Consider the following 27,136-nt stretch of genomic DNA (forward strand, 5'->3'; position numbering starts at 1 on the left):
ATGCCTCTAGCCTCTCTCCATTGAATATAATGCTTGATGATGGTTTCAGATAGATACTGCTAATTATTCTAAGGAACAGTCCATTTATTCCTACACTCTCTAGTGTTTTTAGTAGGAATGGATGCTGTATTTTGTCAAAAGCTTTTTCAGCATCTATTGATATGATCATATATTTTCTGATAGGTGTGTTATTGATATAATTGAGTATACTAACAGTTTTCCTAATGTTGAACCAACCCTGCATTCCTGGAATAAATCATACTTGATCATAATGTATTATCCTAGTGATAACTTGTTGTAATCATTTTGCTAAACTTTTATTTAAGATTTTTGCATCAGGGAGATAAGTCTATAATTTTCTTTCTCTGTTTTAACTCTTCCTGGTTTAGGTAACAGCCCTATATTGTTTCATAGAAAGATTTAGGCAGAGTTTCATCTTTCCCTATTTTTCCAAAGAGTTTATATAGAATTGGAACCAATTGTTACTTAATAGTTTGGTAGAATTCTCTTGTGAATCCATCGGGCCCTGGAAATTTTTTCTTAGAAAGTTCAGTGATGGCTTGTTGAATTTCTTTTTCTGAGATAAAGTTGTTTAGGTATTTAATCTCTTCTTCATTTGACCTGGGCAACTCATATTTTTGTAAATATTCATCCATTTCACTTAGATTATCAAATTTATTGGCATAGAGTTGGGCAAAATAATTTCTAATCATTACTTTAATTTCCTCCTCATTGGTGGTGAGTTCACCTTTTTCATTTATGATACTAGCAATTTGGTTTTCTTCTTACTTTTTTTTAATCAAATTGACCAGAGGTTTATCAATTTTATTGGTTTTTTCATAATACCAACTTTTGATTTTATTCATTCATTCAATTCATTTATTTATTTGTTTGTTTGTTTTTGTTTTTTAGGTTTTTGCAAGGCAAATGGGGTTAAGTGGCTTGCCCAAGGCCCCACAGCTAGGGAAATATTAAATGTCTGAGACAGGATTTGAACCCAGGTACTCCTGACTCCAAGGCTGGTACTTTATCCACTATGCCACCTAGCTGCCCCTGCTTTTATTTATTAATAGTTTTTTGCTTTTGCTTTTTATTAATTTCTCCTTTAATTTTTAGAATTTCTAATTTGGTATTTAATTGACGGTTTTTGATTTGTTCTTTCTCTAATTTTTTCATTGCATGTTTAGTTCATTGATTTCCTCTTTCTCCAATTTATTCATGTAAGCATTTAAAACTATAATATATCCCCTGAGGGTCACGTTGAATGAATCCCATAGGTTTCATTATTACCTAGGAAAAAATGGTTAATTCTTTCTCTAATTCGTTTTTTGGTCCACTCATTTTTTAAAATGAGGTTATACAGTTTCCAATTTGTTCTGGATCTATATCTCCTTAACCCAATATTGCATATAACTTTTATTGCATTGTCATCTGAGAAAGATATATTCACTATTTCTGCCTTTCTGCAGTTGATCCTTAGGTTTTTATGTCCTAGTACATGGTCAATTTTTGAATAAGTTCCATGTACTGCAGAGAAAAAGGTATATTCCTTTCTATTCCCATTCAGTTTCCTCCATAAGTCTACCATATCTAATTTTTCTAAACATCTATTTACCTCCTTAACTTCTTTCTTATTTATTTTATGATTCAATTTATCCAGATCTGAGACTGGGAGGTTGAGGTCTCCCACTAGTAGAGTTTTGCTGTTTATGTCTTCCTGTAGTTCTTTCAGCTTTTCCCTCTAAGAATTTGGATGCTATCCCACTGGGTGCTTATATAGTCAGTAATGAAATAGCTTTATTTTCTATGGTACCTTTTAGGAGAATAAAGTTTCCTTCGTTATCTCTTTTAATGCTATCTATTTTTTTTTTTTTGCTGCTTTGTCTGAGATAAGGATTGCTACCCCTTTTTTTACTTCAGCTGAAGCAAGATATATTTTGCTCCAACCTTTTACCTTTACTCTATGTGTATCTCTCTGCTTCAAATGAGTTTCTTGTAAGCAGCATATTGTAGGATTCTGTTTTTTGATCCACTCTGCTATTTGCTTACGTTTTAAGGGAGAGTTCATCCCATTCTCATTCAAAGTTATGAATACTAATTCTTTATTTCCCTCCATGCTATCTTCCCTCTGTGTATATTTCCCCCTTTCCCCCCGTTTTCCATATTCCCCAGTTTTTGTTTCTGAACACCACCCCCTTCAGTGTGTTTGCCAACCTATATTACCCCTTCCCCTTCCTTTACCATTTCCCTTTTTCCCTTTTCCCTTCCCTTCCTTTTGTTAGCTTCCCTTTTTACCCCATTCCCCTTCCCTTTCTCCTTCCCCCTCTCCCCTTTTGCCCTTTAAATACTTGAAAGGTTAGATGTTTTATAAGTTAACTGAGTATGTGTAGGTTGACTTTAAGCCAAGTCTGATGAGAAGAAGGTTCAGGTGTTTCTCATCTGCTCCCTTCTTCCCTTCTATTGCCATAGGTATTTTGTACCTCTTAGTGTAATGAGAATTACCCCATTCAGTTCCCTCCTCCTCCTGTCTCTTTCCTGTCCCCCCTTTTTAAGGAGGCAGTGTTCTTTAGATCATTCTATCTCAGTCAAAGAAAATTCTGAGTATCTGTCACTTCTAGCTAAGTACATTCTATCTAATAGAGTTAAAATTCTTGAGAGCTATTAGTTTTTCTCCCAAGTGGGGTTAAAGCCAGTTATATCCCATTAGATAGCAGTCTCATGGATAGATCATGAATGTCCATCATTTCTGGCTAGGCATATTCTCTCTGTTAGAATTACAATTCTCAAGATTTATGAGAATCTTTTTCCCCATGCTGGAATATAGCCAGTTTCAACTTATTGGATAGCAGGTTTTTTTTTTCCTTTTACTGTCCCCCTCTTTTTTACACCTTTTATGTATCTCTTGAACCTCCTGTTTCATGTCCAAATTTTCTATTTAGCTCTGGTCTTTTCATCAGGAATTTTTGAAATTTTTTCATTTTGTTAAATGTCCATCTTTTTTCCCTGGAAGAGAAGGCTCAGCTTTGCGGGATAATGGATTCTTAGCTGCATTCCAAGCTTCCTTGCTTTTTGAAATATCTTGTTCCAGGCCCTTCAATCCCTTAATGTTGATGCAGCCAGGTCCGGCATGATCCTTACTGTGGCTCCTTGATACTTAAATTGTTTCTTTATGGATGCTTGCAGGACTTTCCTCTTTTATCTGATAGTTCTGGAATTTGTCCATAACATTCCTTGATGTTTTCATTTAAGATATCAGGGCAGTTTTAAATCACAAGATCCTGTAATATTAAGTCCAGGCTTTTTTTTCCTCTTCAATGTTTTCAGGAAGTCCAATAATTTTCAGGTTGCCCCTCCTCGATCTATTCTTAAGGTCAGTGGTTTTGTTGATGAGGTATTTTACCTTTTCCTTTATTTTTTCTATTTTTTGTATTTGTTTAACTGGCTCTTGCTGTCTCATGGAGTCATTAGTTTCTGCAGACTCCATTCTTTTTTTTTAGGGAGGCGTTTTCTTCATTAACCTTTTGCAACTCCTTTTCCAATTGATCAATTCTACTTTTGAAAGAGCTTTCTATTTGACCAATTGAAGTTTTGAGAGAATTATTTACTTTTTGTATTTGTTCAATTGATGACGTGAGAGATTTATTCTCATCTTGTATTTGTCCGATTGAGTATCTGAGAGATTTATTCTCCTTTTGTATTTGTCCAATTGTATTTTCTAAGGATTTGTTTTCTTGTTGTAAGGTATTAATTGTCTCTCCCAAATTTTCCAGTAGATTTTTAAGCTCTTTCCTTATTTCTTCAAGGAAATCTTTCTATGCTGAAGATCAGATCATATTCTCCTCAGAGGTTCTAGGTCTCTCTGTGTTAGGGTCTTTCCCTTCCAAGAATTTTTCTATGGATCCACCTCTCCGCTGACCCTTCTTCATTTTGCAAAGACCTTGAGTTGGGGAGGGGATGGTTCACAGCGGCTTGGGATCACTAAAGGCTTTATTCACTGAATGTAATTTCTCTGGCTGGCCTGTAGGAGGTGCTGGAGTGTCTCTGGAGTTTCTGCGACCTTGATTGGTGCCTTCTCCCTTTGCTTGAAGGGAGGAGTTGGAGCTATTGAATTCTTTTGCCTTCAATCAATGGTGGGCTTTGCCCTAGCCTGAGGTCATTCCTCTCCCTATTGTCAGCTGGACTGGTTCTTCTGCTCACACACCTGTGACTGAGGCAGAAGTAGTCTGCATTTGTTTGTTCAGGGAAGTGGCCTCAGCAGTAATGGAGGCATGGACTCAGAGTTTCTCAGACTAGAGGAGCCCAGGGATGGTGTCCACAGCTCTCCTGCACCAGAACTCTCCCCCCAGCCCTGTCAGCAAGCTCCAAAGGGACAGCACCAACACCAGTGCCTCTGCTCCCCATTTGACTCAAGCCCCTGCAGTCTAGTCCCACAGCTGACCCAGCAGCTCCAGCTCTCAGGCCCCCAGACTCCCATCTCCAATTCAGCTGTTAATCTGGCTGATCCAGGGCTGATCCACCCTCTGAGGCAAGACTCAACTGCCCGCATTTGAACAATGCTGCTGCAGGAGACAAATCCTGAGGTATATGTTCTTTCTCCTGGCTTTTCTTTCTGGGTTTTTTGGGTTGAATTCCTGTTAAGAGGATTATCTCATATGATAGATGGGGAAAGATCAGGAGACTTTAGAACTGTGCCTGTCTTCTCTCCGCCATCTTGGCCGGAAGTGACCATAGCTTTTTAACATCAAACTGAGGTATTTTCAGTTTAGCAGAGTGGCAAAAGGAAGCCACTGAGGAATCTATAACAGAGTTGTGGTATGGAGATCTAAGGGATTGCATCACATTGTGGGAGGACAAATTTAATCTGAGTATTTTTTCTGATGTACCTATATTGCAAGAACCTATTATCTCTGAGTGTTGCACTATGACATATGCAGACTATAGAGATAAGGATTTTCTAAGGACCCCAATATACAATAAATGGAAAGTGTATATGGAAAAATGGAGGAAAATGTTCTTGACCTCCTTAAGCTGAAATAAAAAGCCATTTGTGTGCAATTGTTGCAAAATTTTAAAAAACCTCAAATGTTTAAAGTTTAAATATGTTATTTATACCTAAGTGTGAATGTCATTACCTGTATCCCCCTTCAGAGATGTTTATATTCTAAGCTACTCTCATTATGAAATTAAAGCTACCCCAGCTGGAAGGAGTTCCCCATCATCATGACCACTCCAGAAAGCTTTTTGAATGTGATACCTGTTGAATTATCTTGCAACATGAGCTGTTCATCTTTCAGGTTTATTGGATCTTGTGTTGACTATGAATGTGGAGACATCCCATGTGTGTTGTCTCCACCACAGGGTGGGATCCCCACCTATTGCAGTAATCAAGTCAGGGTTGGGTAAGCAGACAATTTTTTGGGTACCTTTTCTATCCCCTTCCTTAAAGGGGCTTTTCAGACACCCAGGGGGCTGCCAAATCCCACTGCTGCTTCCAGTAAGTAAACAACCCTATAATCTGGGCTCCTGTGTGCAGAGTTGTGACTACAGCTCTCAGTATCTCCACATCTGCTGCTTCATCACTTGTCTGCCACCACCGGACTTTGAAATAAGAGCATCAAAAGGCTCATGTACAAACTGGATTTAAGTGAGGTAGAGTTGCATGAAGTCATTGGCCTCACTCCCTCTTCCAAAGTCATCATGATCCATAGCAAGAGAGAGTCAAGACAACTGGTGATGACTCTAAATCATCTTTAATGTCTAACAAGCTCCAAGTGCTCCACATCATCTGCTTCAATTGCCTTCAAAACCCAGAGGAATGAATTGTTCTCATCTGCCCATTCCACCAGGGGAAAGTCTTCCCTTGCTTAGGGTAGATAATCCCTGCTTAACCTTATTTAGATCATCTGATGAAATGGTTTACTGAGGTGTGGCTGCTATGTATGCTATAGCTTTTTGGAGCCACAGGTAAGAGTTAGATGGCTCAGGTGAACAACAAAGCTAGAAAACAGTCCTGAAAAGGGCTTAGCAGCTCTCACAGTAGAAATACTGGTCTTTGACCACTCTCTACATCCCAAGTCAATATCATATGGTTCATGAGTGACAGAATTGGTGGGGATTAGATAGGAAGAAAAGACATGGTGGGGATATAACTATCTTCAAGAATTTGAAAATCAGTCCTGTACCAGAGGAATTAGCCTTATTCTGTTTGGTTCCAGAAGTCCAGAAACTATTATTATCTCAGTTTTACAGATGGTTATATTTAGATATATTACATTATCTAAAATCACAAATAGCTATAAAATATTGGGGGCAAAATGGAAAACCCAGGACCACCAAGCTTCTGAAAGCATAAGCCTTTCCTAAGTTATCAGACTCTTCTCTTTGGCAATTCTGGTCTGGAAACAGAGGTAGAAAATCTCAACAGACACAACAACGTTGAGTTTGTGTTCCAGAAAAGAATTTTCTCCTTTTTTTCCATTGCACCTGGAAACTTGAACCCTGATCATTAATCAAAGGACACCCAAGTCTAGAGTGATACAAGAATAGGCAGTAGCAACATAGAAAGGAGCAGCTGTGTTGAAAATGAGATAAATAGAACTGAGACGGGGTAGGGAAGAGATTTCTTTCTAATGTAATGTATGGTGTTAATCACAGTGACCTTTCTTTTGGCAAAATGGTTAGATGGAGGAATTTGCTGTAAGTGAAATGTATTATAGGGATATAAATGAAAGCATTAGTAAATATGGATCCTTACAAGGTGTAGTTACAAAAAAGGAACATCTGCAGTTAGACCTGAGGATAATTGACTATTCAAGGTGCTTGTCAGTATATGTGATGATGGCAGTGGGGGAGAAGAGAATATAGAAATAGAGCAGACCCCTCAAAAAATTCTGATCATGCATAAATCTGAACAAGGGACTGAGAATTTTTCCTGTAGATCATAGAAGCTGCTGGATTAGTTGGTATCATCAGAAATAGGCTTATTATGAAGTCATCTCCTCCATGACAGGTAGATGGGATGTTAGTGAAAGTGTAGTTTTGCTATGCTCCTGCATGTCTCCCTCCTTCTCCCCATTCTACCATCCCTGAAAATGAGTCAATACATAGCCATGAGGTTTTTGGTCCATAAAAACAAAAAACAAAAACAAAACAGAGTGCTTCAGTGTGCATTGTGTGTTTGCTTCTGTTAACTGTGAAATACACAGGTATTTGATTCTGGCTAAGGTCTTACTTTTAGTAGATGACTAACCATGGGACTTGACAGCAAGTGCTCAAAGGGAGTATTCATTATCTTCATAAATGTTGCCTACCTGTAGGCTGAGGCCCTTATATCCTCTTGGGTAAAATACACAAAAATGGGAGCACATGTGTAAAGTCTGTGTAAAGCATTTCTCTAATCAATAATGTTTTGGAGCATTTTTTCAGATGATTATATATAGCTTTCATGTCTTCCTTTGGAAATCTGTCTATTCATATCCTTTGATCATTTATCAATTGGACAATGACTTGCAACCTTAAAAATTTCATGTAGTTCTCTATATATTTTAGTAATGAGACCTTTAGCAGAACCTCCTAATTGGGAAGATTGTTTCCAGCATTCTGTTTTCCTTCTAATTTTGTCAGCACTGATTTTATGAGTGCAAAAACTTCTTAATTTAATATAGTCAAAATCATTCATATTAAAATTTATAATGTAGTCTATTTCTTTTTTGGGCATAAATCTGTCCCCTTTCCTTAAATCTGAAAGATAATTTCTTGGACTATTAATTTATCTATGGTATCACCCTTGATGTCTAAATCCTGTACCCATTTTGAGCTTTTTTTGGTATAGGGTGGGAGATGCTTAGTTTTTGCCATACTACTTTCCAATTTTCCTGACTATTTTTGCCAGGTAGTGAGTTCTTATCCCAGAAGCTAATGTGTTTAGGTTTTTCAAATAATAGATTATTGTAGTCATTTGCTACTGTTTCTTTTGAACTTATCCTTATCCATTGCTCTAGTATTCTTATTTCTTAACCAGTCCCAGGCAGTTTTTATGACTGCCACTTTATAGTATCATTTTAGATCTGGTAGAGTTAGATCACTTTCCTTTACACTTTTTTTTCATCAGTTCCCTTGCTATTCTTGACCTTTTGTTACTCCAGATGAATTTTGTTATTATTTTTTCAAGATCAATAAAATAATTATTTTGAAGATTGATTGGTATGGCATCACAATTTAATTTGACTAGAAGAGTTACTGCCCAAATGGTAATGATATAAACAAAGATAAGAAGGTAGCTTAAAGTCAGATTATTAAGGATTCTCAATTCCAGACTGAAGAGACAAAATGTATTGTTTGTTTTGTTTTGTTCTTAATTTTACAATGATACAATGATATCTCTAGAGAAGTAAATACAGAATGGAATTCCCTCAAGTGTAAATAATACCTTAAAATTCTACAGAGAATGGATTTTGTTAAGAAGATGCTAGGTAAGATTATAAGTATACGGGATGACTAAAGGAGGGAGAAGAAGGCACTATGGGAAAGGGAAGGAGGAGAGTAGAAGAGCCTAGAAAGTAGAAACTGTTAGCAAGAAAGAAAAGCTCCACTTACCATCATTTTCTTTTGTGTGCCCCTCCCTTGCTTTATTGTTGCTTAAGGGGTTATGGGGAAATAGCATTCTTAGATTCTCTTATGAATTTTATCCAGTATTTCTTCCTACAAGCTGAACTTCACCTGCCGATAAGGACCCATGTGCTTTCAAACCCAAAAGGAAACAGTTTCCAAGGCTTGTGGTTGATTTTTCTAATGCTTCTTCCAACACAAACTAGTCTAGTCACTAAACAATTGATCTTTTGCATATTTTAGGGTCAGGATCTTTACCAAGTTATGTTAAAGATGACTAATGTCATTTCAAAGACTCCAATAAAGAGCTTATGTACCAGTAATTGAATATTAAATCAGAAACTAGTCATAAGGATTTCTCTTCTATAAACAAAAAATTAAACAAAACAAAAGCAAACAAAAATAAATACCAAAACAACTTAGAATTTAAGAAATGTTTGGGAGAGTGAGTGATAATCTGACTCTAAAAAATTAGTTTCTGTGTATTTTGCATGTGTGTGCGTGTGTGTGTGTGTGTGTGTGTGTGTGTGTGTGTGTGTCTTGGAGTCAGGGAGAATGAAACCTAGGTCTGACAGCTTCTAACATGTGGGCAGAAGAAGCTATTAAATTACACCACCACTACCTCCTTCCTGCAGGATCATTGCAATTAGTCACCTGCCTGTTGAATGATGTAATGTAATTTTTGTTTGGTCAGGAAGAAAGGAAGGAAGGAAGGAAGGAAGGAAGGAAGGAAGGAAGGAAGGAAGGAAAAGGATAGAAAAAGAAGAAGGAGGAAAAGAAAGAAAGAAGGGTGGGAGGAAGAGAGGAAAAGGAGGAGGAGGAAAGAAAAGAAAAATCCAGCAATAGAAAAGACCCATAACCAAAAATCATCCCTTTCATGTGCCTTCCACTTCCCTAAGTTTCTCTGTACCTCCCTAGAGTCTACCAAGCTCATGGTTTGAAAAATCAATAAAAAGATAGATGTATTATTGCAGTCCTGTTTCCATGTCAGAGGGAATTACTTGAAATTATACAGTGGGTTGTGAAGACACAAATCAAACACATGTGGCCTGTGGTGAGAACATGCAGGGTGTTTCCATTAGGGAAATGCCAGCTCCATCCTCAGATCCTTGCCTACCCACCCTACTACCCCATGCAGTGAGTTCAGTTCTTCTAGATTTTATCCTAAATAAAAATTGTATTCCTTTATATCCTTTCACAATTATTAATATAGTACAATATATAACATAACTTCTCAATAACTGGTGAATGAGTAAATCTCTGACTTCCACAATCCTGCTTTTGAGATATCTATAGACTGTCCCAATACCTCTGTTGACCAATGTGCCTTGGATCTGAAATTTGGTTGCAGAAGCTTCATAATGCTAAGCAGTTTGAACTATGATATAGCAGTGACGCAGAGAAATAAGTTCTCTGCTCCCCTAGTTTGGCTCAAGGAGAATACTCTAAGTCCAAGGATCAGGTCAAACAATAAGAGAGTTAGTGGTGCCTACCACATCACAGAATAGCAGTACAACTAAAAGTAATGAAGCAATTGCTTTCCTAGTAGTTTATATAAGTAGTATAAAGAAAATCAGCTAATAATTTCATTCACATAATATTATGTGTATCTGAGAGACATTCCACAATTATCTAGAATAACACTATTTTGGTGGCATGGTGGATAGCGTGCCAGTCTGGAATTAGGCACTTACCAGTTGAGTCACCCTGATCACTTAACTTGCTTGTCTCAGTTTACATATCTACAAAATGGGAATAATATTAGTACCTCAGATTGGTGAGAGGATCAAACAAGATAAAAAATATTATTATAATATAATTATATTATATTAACAATATATTATGTATTATATATTATATATAATCATAATATAATTATAATATATTATATAAAATATTATAATTAGTATTATTAATATTACATTATTATTATCATTATAAGTCATTTCTTAGCAAGACTGTTCAGCTCCTTTCAGAATCTTTTTCCTTCATCAGTATTTGTCATCTTGGGTGGGTGTTTATGCTGCCTCTGTTGGAGAACTTCTATTTTAAGACAAAGCAAAAAGACATCAGTCACCAATGCCCCCAGGCATGTTCAGCTGAATCTTTCAGTCATTATGGTTCTGCAGCTGCTGCTCTGGATCTGACCTAAAAGAGTCTGGGGAGCAGTAGGACCTGTTTCCTTTGGGAATGGAAATGAGTACAAATTCAGGATCTAATTGCAGGAAGAAGTATTCTTAAGAAAGCAAGCCTGTTCCCTCTCTCAGAGCCTGTCAATAATGTCTTTGGATAGTTGGAGTACAACAAGTAATCTTTCTTGGAAATCATTCTTCTCTAAGCTTCTTTGTTATTCTATTCCAGTATGAATTTGTTAATCTTCTTTGTGTTAGATTTCCATTAGCATGTCACCAGAGATAAGACCTGCCAGACATGGTATTCTGATGAGGGGGATTTGGATGAGTCAAGAAGTATTTAGGGCAACTTTCCTAACCTCTTCCCCTATGCTAAGTGAGTAGGCTGTCCTAAATGTTCCTTGCTCATTCCAATTTTATGAAGATTTAATCATTTTCCCTGCCTTTTTATGAAGATTCTTTGAAAATTCTTCATGTTTGTTCTTGAAAATGAATAGGTTGAAACCAAAAAAGAAAGGAGAAGGGCAAGTTCTAGTAGCTTTTACTTATTTGACATAGGCTGATATAGCTCCCTTGTCACCATAGTCAACAGCTTTGGTCCCTTGTTAGCCTATAAGAGAGAAAGCCTTTATTCATTTCAGAAGACTAATCTCATTAGGACCCAAACTGTTGTTATTAAAAGGAATTGACAATTGACATGATTATTTGAGTTATCTGTGTAGGCACTGAGGTTAACTGGACTAATCCAACTGGGAGGAGAGGAGATCATTTCTCTGGGAAAAGTTTATAGAGTTAAGGGAAAATGCCAGTCTTTGTCCTCACTGAGAATAGTGTTTGGGAGTCACGATCAATTGTAACTATCAAACTTCTTAATCATTCTAATTCTACCAAAATGCATGCTTCTTCCTTTCTTAGAAAATTTGACTTTTTGTCTGGTATTGTTTAATTATTTCATGTGAGTCAATCTTTTCTCTCCAACAAAACTTTAAATTAATGCATCTTTCTCTCCCCATCCCCCCCCCTCTCTCCACTTCCCCTCATATTTCTAAACTCTGAGTTTGTAACAAAATCTGTTGCTAAGTTAACTTGCTTAAATGCCTTACCTACTCTCTGATATTTTTCCAATATTCTTTACACCAAAAAGTATAGAAGTTCTCTATATGAGTGTGTGTGTGTGTGTGTGTGTGTGTGTGTGTGTGTGAGAGAGAGAGAGAGAGAGAGAGAGAGACAGACTAAAATTTCCTTTGCTCTTTTATTCTGCTAACATAACAGACACAGTCACTGTGGTTGGGACTTATAACAAACAGATATATGAATAGATAAGTGGCCTAATTAATCAGTCTTCTGATTTCAGAGTCTGAGGAATGTTAGGCATTCAAATATACTTCAGATAAGCTACAAATCATTCTAAAGATCAACTAGTTATTTTACTAATGAGGAAGATAAGGTGTAGAAGCTTGAATTGATTCACCTAAGGTACCACATTTAGTTAGTGACAACAGACAGAAATAGAAACCAAACCTCCATTAGTTCAGGTTTCAGGTGCTGACTCTGACTTGCTTCTCCTAGAAAACTCCTTGTTGTCTATATCTACCATTCAATAGTATTACAAAGGAGAAAAAAGAAGGTTGAGAATTCCAGCACCAACCTAACTCAAAAAAGACTTCTTTTCTTCCATGACCCAGTTGGGGCTCTCTTAAAAATTATTATTATTTTCCATTTTCTAAAAAGAAAACATTCTACTTCTTTTGGCACTGGCCTTGCTTCTTGCCTGGCATATTTATTAGTTCATTAATAATATACTTGCTTACTTCCCCATCTACCACTGTGGCTTTCCCCAGAGACCCATTCCCGTTTCAGCACAATTTCCACATCAGCATCAGACCGTGCACATGAGTCCCAGGCAGGATCCCCAGCAGTGAAGCTACCTGCGTGATAAGCACTGGCTCCCACTGTGTCCCTGTGAATAATGGTTATGTTTCCCCCTACTCTCTGCTTTTCCCATGCCACCCAAAGAGATGCACAGTTAGTTCTTATTTCTCTTCTTGATGAATCTGAGGGTATTCTCTCTCCTTGCATTATCATGATCCCTAGAAAGGGCCTACCAGGCTCATGTGGGTACTGTAGTGAGTTCAACTCACTGTCCCAGAGATTGACAGTGCTATCTGATCTGTGGATACAAGGGAGGGCTGAATGGGTAGTTGATTTCAAAGGAATGATATTGGTCATTTGGTTTAGATCAAGACCCAGGTGACTCAGGTTTTAGGGCAATGAATAAATAAACTGTCCTTTTCAGTTGTAGACATAATTCTGGTTCCACATAGAAAGCAGGTTAGAAAATTTTTGTAAGAAACTTCCTCCCTTTGAGCTCACAAGTATGACAATATCATTATAGGGTTATCCTTATCTTCTCCATCCTTATTTTTTATATATTTTCTCATTTACTTCTCATGACAACTTGAGAATATAAGCAGGAAGACGGAAGAAAAGGAAAAGGAGAAGGTGAAGGAAGAGGAAAGGAAGTCAGAGATAATCCAGTAATCTAGGAAGAGAATCTTCTATCTTCTACCCTGGCCTAAATGATATGTGAAACTTTGTATTCTCTTCTCAAGTTTTTGAAAAGGAAATTTGAACAAACTACCTCTCCAAGGGTATGATGAGAAGTCTTAAAACCAAGAGGAGTCTTGAGAGAAGCTGAGATCATTTTGATTAAAGAAAATAAGATTAGGGGAGACATTCCATTAACTCACAGAAAGGTCAATGAAAATGGTTTTGACTTTTTAGATAAACATATGGTAGACCTAACAATTAGGAATATTTAATAATGCAATATGCAATAATAGTGAACTTAAATGACCAAAAACCTTTAAACAGAGACTGGAGGATCACCAGTTAGTCATCTTTTAATAGACTTTTGTTTCATTGAGGAATTACAAATTACAAAATCAGGGTCCTTAGAGATTAGCAATTTAAAACATGTCTAATCAGAATGTTATCAAATTCTGCCAAACTTCAAGAAATGGTCATTTAACTTCTGCTTAAAGACTCCATGATAAGGAACTCAAACATTCCTAAGTTAAGTCAATCCATTTTAATAGCCCTCATTATTTGAAAGATTTTTCCTGTTATTTAAAAAAATGTATCTTTCTGCAATTTCCATACATTAGTCCTGGTTCCATAGTTTGAGACCAAGAAAAACATTTCTAGTTTTATTCCAACTAGACAAATAATACTTTAAATAAATATTGCCTTTATTCTAGAAATGAAATACATATTGACTGGCCAATTGTTCCTTTTGTCATCCCTGAAACTGTGTACAGAAAAGTATTCTTCCCAGGTCACCATTCCTGAAATATACTGTTAAGGACAAAAATTCTCTCATATTTGTCTTTGTGTCTCCAGTACTTTTCACAATGCCTAGCAGAAAGTAATTGCTTGATAAATGCATGCAATATTTCATATTTTAATTTATTCATTGATATATTTATCTGATGTGAGTCTTAAAAATACTTGAGAACTATCCTTTTTCTGCTTTTCTCTTTTTTCCTTATTAAATATCCAAGAAAAATCTATTATTGGATGGTTTTGAGACTACCCTTCTCATCCAGGTCCTTTTCCCCATGCATGCTTTCCAACTTAATTATGTCTTTTCTGAAATAGAGTACCTAGATTTAGAAGACCTAGTGACCTCCAATGTCCCTTCTAACTGTAGCATCCTAGAATTTGTTTTGGTTTGCACATCTAATTAATGGAAGATATAGGATTAAAACTCAGTTTTCTCAACACTAGTGGTTCTTTTTCCCCAGTAAATTAGCATTAAAATACAATGAGTCTTTTTGAAAAGTCTGGGTTGTTTTCTTTCTTCCCTTTTATAAAAAATACAAGTAGGCAATCTCTGTTATTTTCTGTGCTAACATCAAGGCTAGCTAGCCAAGCTGAACTTTCCCTTAAACCCCCTTCAGTTTCAGAAAGATGCAGTTTATCTTTCTTTCTGCCTTCAGATTTGCACCAACAAAGCCAGAAGAAGGACAGACCACCTGCTTTCTCCATCTACTTCCCCAAGAAAATGACAAAAATGACATTCTTTTTTGACTTTCTGAGCAACATTTTCTACTAACAGTTCTGAAGGAATCTTGTGAGAAATGTGAGTGAAATGATGGCAGAATTTGTTGACTTGAGAGTAAAATGAAATGATTCTGGAAAAAAATATCACTCACATCAGAAACTCAAAGACTTGCTGATTTCATTCAGTTCATTTCCACAGAAACTAGGGTGGCACAGTTATTTGTGCTGCATGTTATGTTGTCTATTTTTAAATTACTCATTTTAATGAAACCTCTCTCTTCCCCCCCCCTCGGTAATGGGGTTAAGTGACTCGTCCAAGGTCACACAACTAGATAATTATTAAGTGTCTGAGATCAGATTTGAACTCAGGTCCTCTTGACTCCAGGGCTGGTGCTTTATCCACTGTTCCACCTAGCTGCCCTTAATCCAATGAAACTTCTATTACAGTCTAATGGTTCTCATCATTAGCAAAATTATTTTTTAAATTGAGTTTCATCCTAAAAATTCCCTTTAATTGATTTCTCAACATCAGAAGTTGGCAAAAGTTTCAAAACAGGGAAAGGAGACTATAATTATTTGCAGGAAAGGACCACTGGTCTTCTTAGCAAAATCTTATCATTTTGGCAATGAAAGATCAATAAAGCTACTGAACTTAAAATCTCTAATATTTATACTATGGTGGCACCTCATAAGATAGAGGTAATCTTCTACTCAGAAATAATGGGTGATTGCCTTCATTAGTTTTGAAGTTTCAAGAAAGTCAGAGGAAAGAGAGATTCATGAAAAATGTTATAATAAGGAATAAGTCAATGAGAAGGTGAACATTAATATATCCATTGAACAACCATTAGACTTTGAAGGTGACAAGGGAAATATGGGAAGAAATTCTGGGTTGGATGAGCTAGAGAACCCTATAGTACAATGGAAAAAGGACTGTTTCACATGGGGTCAAGATGGCAGAGTATTCATTGGAATATAGTTAAACTCTCCTAGCATTCCTATTCAAAAAAATTTAAATAAATTCTCAATTCAAATTTTGGAGGAGAAAAAGCCAGTGAAAGGTCAGAATGAGATTTTTTATATTCTGATACATCTTGAGAGGTTGGAAGGAGAAGTCTGTGATATCAGGATGGGAATCTACAGCAGCAGACCTAGTTCATGGGTCTTAGTGATATTTATTTGTGACAGTGGTAGAAGCAGCAGCAACAGTAGTTTCAGGAAATCTCAACCTATAGACAGTAAGATCTTGTCACAAAAAGATTACATAGGACCCTTTGCTGTACTAGATACTTTTGGCAATGATTAGCAACCTATTGATTATAAGCAAATCTAGGTTGCAATTATACAGCAGAAAGATGTTTTTATGCTTAGTCACAAAGGAGCAGGGACCAAGACAAAGAGGATGATAATGTTTGTGGCAGCAGGACAATAGGACCCTTGCTAAAGAATCACAGCATCAATTAAGAGAATAGGGATCACACCTTGGCAGCATCTAGAATTAGAAATAAAAAGAAAACGTGAAATATTTCATTGAAAAAAGAACTGACTTGAAAAATAAATAGAATTTATTGAACCCTAAATAAAAGTTAAAACACCCAGATGATTTAGAATCAGAATACAAAAATAGATTTCTAAAGAATTTATAGATCACTTCCTGAAAGACATCTCAAAATGAGAACTCTCATGAATATTATAATCATATTCTGGAGAACCCATATTAATGAGAAACTGTCTTAAGTGGCCAGATAGAAACAATTCAAATATCATATACTCACAGAATCATGTAAGCATTCCTATTGAAAAAACAAGAGCTAAATAGAAAATTAAAAATGCAAGATTCAAAAGAAGCATAAAAAGGAAATCATGGAAGAGTAATCCTTAGAGATTCAATTAAGTTACAATGTGTAATTCCTATATGGGAAGATGATATATCATCTTCCTAAGAACTCAAGGGAAATTAGAAGGAATCTTCAAAGACAAAGGGCATGAGTATGAGTTGACTATGTTGGGATGATCTAAAAAAAATAGAGGTGAGAATTAGGAATGCACTTGGAGAAGATGGAAAGGAGAGGTAGAATGGGGACGTTTTTCTCACATAAAAGAGGAACACAAAAGAATAGCTTTTATGGTGGAGGGGAAATGGGGTAGCTGACAAAGCTTGAACCTCACTTTCTTCAGAATTTGTTCAAAGAGGGAAAGAATATACACAAACATTGAGTTGGATATCAAAATCTGTTTTATCCAATAAGGAAATAAGAAGAAAATAAATAAACAATATGGTGGAAAGAATAATAAAAGAGAGGGGGATTAAAGGATGTATTGGTCAGAAGAAAAACAAATTTTTGAGAAAAGACAGGATAAAATAGAGAATAAAGGATCAACAGAATAAGAGGGAAATGCATAGTAATAATAATTGTGAATGTGAATGGGATGATCTTACCCATAAAACAAAAGCAGACGAGAAAATGGATTAGAAAACAGAATCAGCAATATATTGCTTACAAGTCATATATTTAAAAAAGATGCATGCAGAGTTAAAATAAAGGGCTGGAACAGAATCTATTACGCTTCAGCTGAAGTAAAAAAAAACAGGTTTAGTAATCATGATCTCACACAAAGCCATTGCAAAAACAAACAATTAAAAGTGATACTCAAGGAAATTCATTTTACCAAAAGGTACTATAGAAAATGAAGCTATATAAAAATAATAACAACTTTCCATGATAAAAGTATCATTTCACAATTATATAAGGAATTGAGTCAAATTAAAAAAAGAAATAGAGCTGTTTCCCAATTGATAAATAGTTTAAGCATATGAACAGGCAATTTTCAAAAGAAGAAATCACAGTTATCTACAGTCATATAAAAATTGCTATAAAGTACTCTTGATTATAAAAAGACAAATTAAAACAACTCTGAATTTCCACCTCATACATATCAGAAGATAGATGCTAGAGTAGATGAGGGAAAATGGGTACACTGAAGCATTATTGGTGGAGTTGTGAATTCCATCTGAAGAACAATTGGAGTTGTGCCCAAAAACCTATAAAACTAACCATACCCATCACCCTGTAATACCATTAGATTTATACTCAGAAGAGATCAAAGGAAAACAAAAGAGCCCATAAGGACAAAATTATTTATAGTAGCTCTTTTTGTGGTGGCAAATAATCAGAAATTGAGCAAATGCTTATCAGTTGGTGAAGGGTGAGACAAGTGCATATATGATTATGATACAGTACTAATATGCTATAAGAAATTATGAAGCGGGGGCAGCTAGGTGGCACAGTGGATAAAGCACCAGCCGTGGAGTCAGGAGTACCTGGTTTCAAATCTGGTCTCAGACACTTAATAATTACCTAGCTGTGTGGCCTTGGGCAAGCCACTAAACTCCATTTGCCTTGGAAAAACATAAAAAAAAATTACGAAGGGATGTTTTCAGGGGGTAAAAAAAGCTGTCAAGAACTACATGAGCTGATGCAAATAAAGTGAGAACTGGGAAATCAAAGTGCCCACTAACAAAAATGTAGTGATGATCAGTTGTGAAAGACCTGGCTATTCTGATCAACACAATGATCCAAGATAATACTAAATTGCTAATGATGAAAAAAATGCTACCAAATTCCAGAAAGACTGATATCTCCATGCAAATTAAAGTATAAATTTTCTTTCTTCCTTTCTTTCTTCTTTGATTTTTGTGATGTAGAAATATGTTTTTTATGATTTCATATGATATCATTTTAATTGCCTTAGTTACAAGGAAGTGGTGAGCTGGACAAAATTTAGAACTTAAAATTTTAAAAAGTGCTAAAAGCAAATAAAAGGAAAAGCACTGACTGGAATAAGACAATTTGGGCTCTATTACTGCCTCTAAAACTTACTACCTGTAACTTCCAACTTCCTGTAACTCATTTTCTGCAACTGGAAAGTGTTGAAGAGGTTAAATTAGATGACCCTCAGATATTTAGATGAGTGTCCTATAAATTTTAACCAAGGCATGAAGTTGGAAACAAGTAAAAATAAAAGTAGGGTATAGTGTCTGGCAAAAAGCAATTGGTGAATGCTGTAAAAGGATAAGTAAATAAATATTAATAATTATCTTGTTATCTACTTATAGAGTATAATGAAACCTGGGCAAAAGCAACTTAAATTTGATTTAATTTTTTCCTTAGCCTATTTTTTTTTTAATTTTTATCTTGGGAATTGTGGGGTGGGAATCCCAGTGAGGAAATCCTCTTAATAACAGTATATAAACAAGGACAGTTTTTGTCTTATAGTATTTGCATGGAGCAGGGAGAAGTTAAGTGACTAGCACAGGGTGACTCTGGTAGTATGTTGGAAGTCAATTTGAACCCAATTCTTGACTTTATGGTTGGTTATTTATATCACCTTGCTTCTATAGGGCTTTAGATAAAAAATGAGTCCAGTGAATGCCTGTCATTTGAAACTAGCCTACCATCTGTAAAGAACCCATCGATCTGTGTACTTTGACATTTATTACATGCAGTCAAATTTGTGCATGTAACTGACAATTGAGTATATAGACCCATAATCATAATATCCTACAGGTGTTAGATGATACAAATGTGGCAATTATGTTTTTTAAAAAAAAGTAATCTCTTTTTTAAAACTTCTATTCTGATGGCTGTATTCTCTGAATCCTTAATGAAATTGTAGATCTCATTGATAACCCACTATTTCAATAATACTCCCCCTCCCCAACTCCCATAGAGAGTAACCTAAGGAGTGTTGATTGTTGGATTGGAATTATTAATTAATAATAATAATAAATAATGATAATAATAATAAATTCAGAAATATTTCTGAAGATAAAATTCTTAGATCTTTTGCAAAACAAAGGATGCTCCTATTGCTTTGGGGAAAAAATTCATTGATCACCAGCAGTAAGAAAACCCTGTTTATCTGAAGCTCCACCCCAGTTCCAGAGGGATTTATGCATAGCAATAACACTCACCTCCAGACTTGAAGAGGAAGCCAGCTGGTTTTTCTGCCTTGTTGGCTTTGGCCAGTAATGTCCTGTGCAAATGAATTTAGAGATTTTCTCAGCTTGTGTTCATATGCTACAAAAGGGAAATAGCCCAAATTGCACCTACTTGGGTCTGAATTATCGACTTCAGCTTTGAAGTGCAAATGAGCTGAATGAAAACATACTTAGACTGCAACACAGAAGCTATTCCTACTAGCTGATTTATGGTGCATTAACTGTCTAGTAAGGAAAGCCTTGTATTGCTATGGATTTGTAATCCCCTGGTCCAATTATCCCACAGATGAAGGCAAAACACCATCCACTATATGAACCAATCAATAGTGGTCATTTCTTAAAATTCTTTACTTTCACTTCTTTCCAGCAATTCGAGTTACCGGATCTCCCATAAATAGTCCTTTCATGGTTTATCAGCCCTGCTGTTTCTAAAAGCTAGACTTATGGACTACAGTTAGGAAAATAAACTGCTATAAACAACTTCTCAGTAGGCTAAAACCATCAGTATTTATTGTGGATGCAAAAGCCTTTGGAAACTTCTAATCACCATAATCTGTCTATATAAAAATAATCTCCAACTAAATAAATATGTCTGGAAGGGAAAATGAATGGAACATCTATATGACCACACAAAATTCCATGTGCAAGATTATTAAGGGGTCTTGTTTTTTTTATAGCCATTTTGAAAAAATGGACTTTTCAAAGAGCCAATGTGCTTGGGCTAGGGTAAAAGGACATTGAGCCCTTAGGCAAAATCTCCATGGAGAGATTGTAAATAGGCAAAAATTATTTAATTAAGTCTCTAATTAAATAAATATTCTCCCTCATCATTGCCCATGTGTAGTCACCTTCAACTTTGATTTTGTTTTGCCCTATATATCAGAAAGCAAGAAGAGGTGAGGTGAGCTTCCTAGTATTTTGTGTATGTATATGTGTATGTATGTGTATGGGGGTGCATGTGTCTATGTGCATGTATGTGTGTATGTGTGTGATTTATTTGAAATGTACAGGGACAAGATTTTCTTTCTGAGTGGGAAGAATTCACTGCCTTGCTGATTAACATAGGAACCCTAAACCTCTATGAGGTGAAGCCCAGATTCCACAAAGGAAGCACTTCAGAGGCCTGTCACTTTCCCTAAACAGCTTATCCATTTCTTCCTCTCCTTCAGGATTCCATTCAACAAACTATTCCCTTTTTTATTTATTTTTTATTGTAAAAACATCTTTGAGGATTTCAAGAAGCAGAATACTGTCTGGTTTGTTTAAAGGAGAAATTGGGTTAAAACCCATTCCCTTTTCATCACCTCCCTTTATAGGAATTTCATTTCAAGCTTCTCTCAAGACCTTTAACATTGAAGAACCAACCTTTGGAAGTGAAATCAATTTTCTCACAAATCACAATAGCTAAACATTGTTTGGAGATAGACAGCTAAGTCTTCTTTTTGACTAATGGAAAATGGGGGACAGGGGGAGCTAGAATTAATGAACTCCGAAAGAATGTCAAAACTTCACTGTTCCCTGTCTAATCATCACAGTTTTAAGCAAAGCAGCAATAAATACTACAGCTAGTTTTATTAGGTGGATTTTCATACTTTTCAGGAGGTGAAGGGAGAGATAAAAAAAAGACTGGATAACCTGCACATAGAAAAATCAACCTCAATATAATCAACATCTGTTATATCAATTCAGTAGCTCTTTTTCAACTGAGTTGAAGTTGGACTTTTTTTTTATTAAAAGGGAGAGAATGAACATAAAATAAGAAACAAATAGGTCAGGAGGAGGAGCAAATGAAGTTCTTTGATGCTAAAATCAGACCTGAGCCTCTCACCAGTCCACTGAGGCCTAAAATCCAAGTATTTTTTTCTACCTTCAAAATGGTTTCCGTAAAGTTTTTATTATTATCATTGTTCAATTTCATGCATCTCTGCCCTTCAACTTCCAGCCAGGGAGTAGGGACAGAATTGCCAAAATGGAGTGAAGAAACAACCTCTTTTATGGCATTTCCAGCCAAATTTCTTAGTCTCCAGAGATCTGAAGACCCATCCAAACTTTTGAGTACTGATAATGAACTGAACCTATGAACCTTTTGAGATTTTATTTCTTTTAATCAGGCCCAAATCATGAGCTGAGGGACAAAAGAATCTAATAAAATGAATGCGAGTTTCTAAGCTGGAATTTAATATCTGAAGCCTACAGATTCCAGTTATGTCCTCTTTCTACTGTGAGCATTTAGAATAATAGAAAAACATACTAATGGTGATGGTTATTAATAAAAGCAACAGATAATTCCCGTGAATGAGTCATTTTAGGTTTCATTGTGAAATTTCCTTCTGCATTTGAGCTCAGGTTATCAGGAAAACTTTTACAAGTATAAGACTCACCCTGGAGAGAGTCTGTCCTTCACAGAATAAGCTCTAAGACATTCTTAATCTTTTTATTTTTAATTAAAAAAAATGTTAGTATCATGGACTCTTTCTAGACTCTGGTAAAGCCCATGAACTCTTTCTCATTAAAATATTTTAAATGCATAAAATAAAATACATGGAATTTAAAAGGAAATTAATTATATTGAAATAAAGATATAATTTTCCCCCAAATAAATTCACAGACAGTGCCCCAACAACATCTCTTACCCAGGATAAGAACCCCTCTGCATTAGTATCCCATAATTTACAGGGTTTCCTTGGGGGAAGAGGTATTCTACATAAATGAATTTTCCAAATATCTAAAGCTTATCCCTTCAAGATGTAAAAATTTTTATTATTTTCACCATTTTTTCTTATTTTAAAATTTACTCCTCTTAAACCTTGTCTTATTAAACAAAGGATCCTGAAGAATCCAACATTTTCCTGATGACATGGTCATTTTTATGAATCTTCATTCTTCTAATCTACAAACATGAATAGCATTATTATTTCATACTTCTGCATTTGTTTTTGAGAGTTTTGTTTCTCACTCTCATTGCCAGACCAGAAGACATAAAGTCAGTTCTTAAAATTGGCACCGTTTGGGTGGCTGGGTGGTGCAGTACATAGAGTACCAGCCTTGGAGTCAGGAGTACCTGAGTTCAAATAGGCCTCAGACACTTAAGAATTACCTAGCTGAGTGGCCTTGGGCAAGCCACTTAACCCATTGCCTTGCAAAAATCTAAAAAAAAAAAAAAAAATTGACATTGTTCATGTCTCTCAACTTCCTCTACCCACTTTTCTAATAAGTCAGGAAAACAAATAATCAAGTTTTTGTTTTTTGACTTGAGTGAAAAGCAAGGTCCAATATGGTTCTGAGTATAAACCCACAACCTGGCTTAGGTTCTAGAGCTTTATGTTAAATATTTGATGATGCTCGGAGATCTTTTCCAAGAATTGACTTTCTCAGAGGGCTTCCTATATTCCAACTAAAAAGACTCATAGTGGATTTAGTCCCTGTTGATTGTTGTCCCTGTTAGCACCTATTAGCCCTGATAGATGTTATGCATTGTATTTGGAGGCAGACACAATAAGTATATACTTACTTTTTAGGGAAAAGAGTTCATACTAGGGCTGGCACTACTATATATTGGAAGAACAAGTAGCTGCCAGCATAGAATGATTTAAAACAGTATTGCATAATCAAAAACTATCCTCCCATCTAGTTTATTATAGTATAAGGACTCCTCTCCTATCTGCCCCTGAATTTTCACTATTATAGTCACTAGTCCCAGAGGCATTACCTTTATAGACAAGCTATTTAAATGCCTATCTCACACCTGGGAGGGAGGTTCCAGGGAATATCTTCTAGCCTTCTCCCACTAGCACATTCACAAGAATAAATTTAATCAAGTCAGCTAATTGTCACCTTGAAAATCACAGAAAGCTCAGCCCTGGGGGATGAGATACAGAGATGAGAGTCAATGGCAATGATAAGATAGGACATGAGAAAGATCAAGACAGCAGCAAGGTAAGGGGCAGTTAGCTAATAAAGGAAGGAAATGCAAGACAACTATTATTTGGGACCTGAGATAGACAGTAAAGTAGGGAAATAAGTTGGGAACTAAGTGTAACCACCTCCACCTCATCTGCCTTTCCCTCTATCATCTAAGACTTGCTTATTTCACAATTTTTCCCTTTATCTGCATAATCAGAGTTATTTCAGCTTATCTCATTTTTAAGTTCAGTTCTTGGTCTTTGAACACAATATTGAATATTTGAATTTTTTAAAAATTTGAGAATTTAACTAAAATTCTTTAGGAAAAACACTGATACTTACTCCCTTTAGCTTTTGTCCACATATGCTCACCCCACAGTGTTTTGTTAATATTAATATGATGATGCTCTGAATAGTCACAATCCTCATATTATTTAGAAAACTATTTATGTTAACATTCATGTTAGTTGATGGTCAATAAAACATTTTAAAACATTTTCAATGGTAGACAATGTGCCTTTAAGCACTGGAGATACAGAAGACAAAAAGAAAGATATTCCTCAAGTATCTTACAATCTAATGGAGAAAGACATCTCCTCCCCCCCCCTCAAAAATTTTTTTTTGGCATGTTTTTTTAATTTTAAGGCAATGGTGTTAAGTAACTTGCTCATGATCAAACAATTAGGTTATTATTAAGTGTCTAAGGCTGGATTTGAACTCAGGTCTCCTGACTCCAGGGCCAGTGCCCTATCCACTGTGCCACCTAGCTGCCACACACTGTGCCACCTAAAACAATTTTTAAAGGGATAGGGAGAGGCACTCTTCTCAGGATTGGTGAAATCCAGTTCTAGGAGCAGAGATGATGAGAAATGAGGAATTGGTTGTATGAGCTCTCTTCAAATTGAAGCCTTAGGAAGAATTCTTTGTTCTTTCCTTCAGCCCTCCAATTAGAGGTGGGTATGAGGGTAAAGAGCATATAAAGAATAGATGAAGTGTGAGTACCAAAACTGATGCAAGGACACAGGATGATGACTTTCCTGGTGATGAGGTTTTCCTGGGGCACGGTCATGATGGAGTCTAATCCAAGGAATGCTGTGGTGGAGAAATGAAAATATTAACCAGATGATATTGATATGAATCACTTTGTAGCTTTATTTATTTGTATTTAATTGTAGGTGAAGATAGGCATTTTGGACTTATTCAATCAATAAAAATCTATTTCTTGAATACCCAAAACCCCTCAGGTATTTTGATTTGTTTTCTTGAAGATGTATGTGTGTGCAGGGGGGGTGTGTGTGGGTGGATTCAAAGAAGAATAAAACATAAAGTTTACTTTCAAGGATTTGATAATATATTTAGGAAGTCAGGATTAACACAACTAAGATATTTCAATTATTTAAATAGATTATATCTATGTAGATATACAATAATCTATAATGTAGACTATGCACTTTAGAATTTCAGAGGAGCATGGATTATTCCCATAACTAGTATTCTTTGGAAGTAGAATTAGAGGAGATATATATCTATATCTCCTCTAATTCTACTTCTATATATATATAGTACATTTTATTGTCATTGTAGCCACATCAAGAGATAAAGAGGGCATAAATATGACTATCACATAGATAGACATTGCCAAGTGATCAGAAGGTGTGTCAAAGCACCAGTTGCTACTCAAAGATTGCATCCCACTAACACAGTCCTCTGAAAGTAGTTGCCTTCCAGACTATAGAATGCTATTATTCCATTTCTTTTTGGATTAAGTTGCCTGCACTCATTTAGCTTCAGTTGCCTAACAGCTCACCCTTTTGACCCCTGCTTGCTTCATGGACTGGATTTGCTCTGGGGAAATCTTCCCAGTTTTATATTTCCTTGTTGAGTACTGGATGGCTTCACACATAAATGCGATTTCCCAGAGAAAGGAACAGGAAAATGTAGGCCGAATCATTAGATTAAACTTCTGGAAAAAGGTGACATCCTGAAGAATGGGTAGAAGAAAAGACCAAAATAGAAAACATGTGTGTGTGTGTGTGTGTGTGTGTGTGTACATATGTATTGTACATGTGTATATAGATAAATATATATATGACATAAACAAATTTTTATCTTCTTTGTATCACAGTTATACCAAGTAAGAAAGGATATTTGATAGAAAAAAATGTGAGTAAGAACTTGATGAATAACATCATAACATAATGGAAAGGACCTGGACAATAGATTTAAATACAGTAGACGCTTAGACTCCAGTCCTACCTCTGATAATTAATAGTTATGGGATAATTTATGCTCTCTCAGCCTCAGGTATACTCATCTAAAAATGGGGATACTAATACTTATAATATTTATTTCACAGGGTCATAAGGATTAAATGATATAATGGAGATAAAGAGCTATAAAAATCAGATTATCAGAATCATTATAAAGAAGAATTAGTACTTATAACCAAGGGGAGAAGTTTAGCTAAGCACAGTTCCTTGATCTTGTCTTTTCCCAAGGGTCTGTTTTCTCTTCCCACCCAGAGACAGGGCTTACTCACTGGATCTTGTCAAACTAGAATTCTTAACTGAGATCTTGTTTCAAAATTTCCTCCCATTTCTGCAGAGGGCTGCAGCATGTGTCAAAAATGCCTTCTTTTTCTGATTTTGTACTTTCATTTCCTTTCTCAGCAGACAGATTTTCGATGAGCAAATGACAGTCCCATCCTATCAATTTTCTTAAAAATTTAGTTTGGGTGAAGGAGAGAAGAACATAGGGAAGAGAAACTTGAGAAAAATTGTTTCCATTTTAGGAAAGCTGTGTTGCTGGTAGCAAGATTTTCTACTCCTCACATATCCCATCTGAGGGATTATCTTATTTTTGAGTTAAATCATGTCTTTGACAAGGTCAGTTATAGAAGGAACCATAAAGTCATATGATGTCAGGGCTGAATGAAACCTCAAAGATCATCAAATCTAACCCTTTCATGTTACAGATGAAAAAAAAATCATTTCCAGCATATATGAATGATTTACCAAAGGTTTGTTAGTTTAGGAATAAACTCATTGTAGAGAAATAGATGATAGAGAGATGATAAATAGATAAGACAGTTATTCAGACAGACTGATAGAATTTCAGATAGGTAGATACACAGATAGAGATGGATAATAGATGGATAGTTATATGATAGATCAGTTGATAGCTTTTTGATAGGTGATAGATAAATGAGTAGATAGAAGGCAGTCAGATAGACAGACAGACAGATAGAGATTGATGGTAGATGGATAGATGTATGATAGATCAATGGATGGATAGATTGTTGATACATGATAGGTAAATGAGTAGATAGATGATAGATGGATAGATATAGATAGAGTATTAAGTGTTTTCTATGTAGTAGGCATTATGCCAAGCTTTGGATAAAATAAAAATAAGCATGACAGTCTCT

The 27,136-nt window shown here is 35.7% G+C and overlaps 1 long non-coding RNA gene across 1 annotated transcript in view; it reads right to left on the reverse strand.

Moving 5' to 3' along the window:
* Nucleotides 1–24,722: 24,722 nt before the first annotated feature.
* Nucleotides 24,723–27,136, reverse strand: part of LOC141500698 (uncharacterized) — a 100,394-nt gene continuing 97,980 nt past the window's right edge. Inside the window, exon 3 of the long non-coding RNA XR_012472008.1 lies at nucleotides 24,723–24,801. This is a non-coding gene — a long non-coding RNA (uncharacterized LOC141500698). The remainder of the gene's footprint in view (nucleotides 24,802–27,136) is intronic.

This window comes from Macrotis lagotis, chromosome X (genome assembly GCF_037893015.1).
Source record: "Macrotis lagotis isolate mMagLag1 chromosome X, bilby.v1.9.chrom.fasta, whole genome shotgun sequence".
Lineage (NCBI taxonomy): Eukaryota > Metazoa > Chordata > Mammalia > Peramelemorphia > Peramelidae > Macrotis > Macrotis lagotis.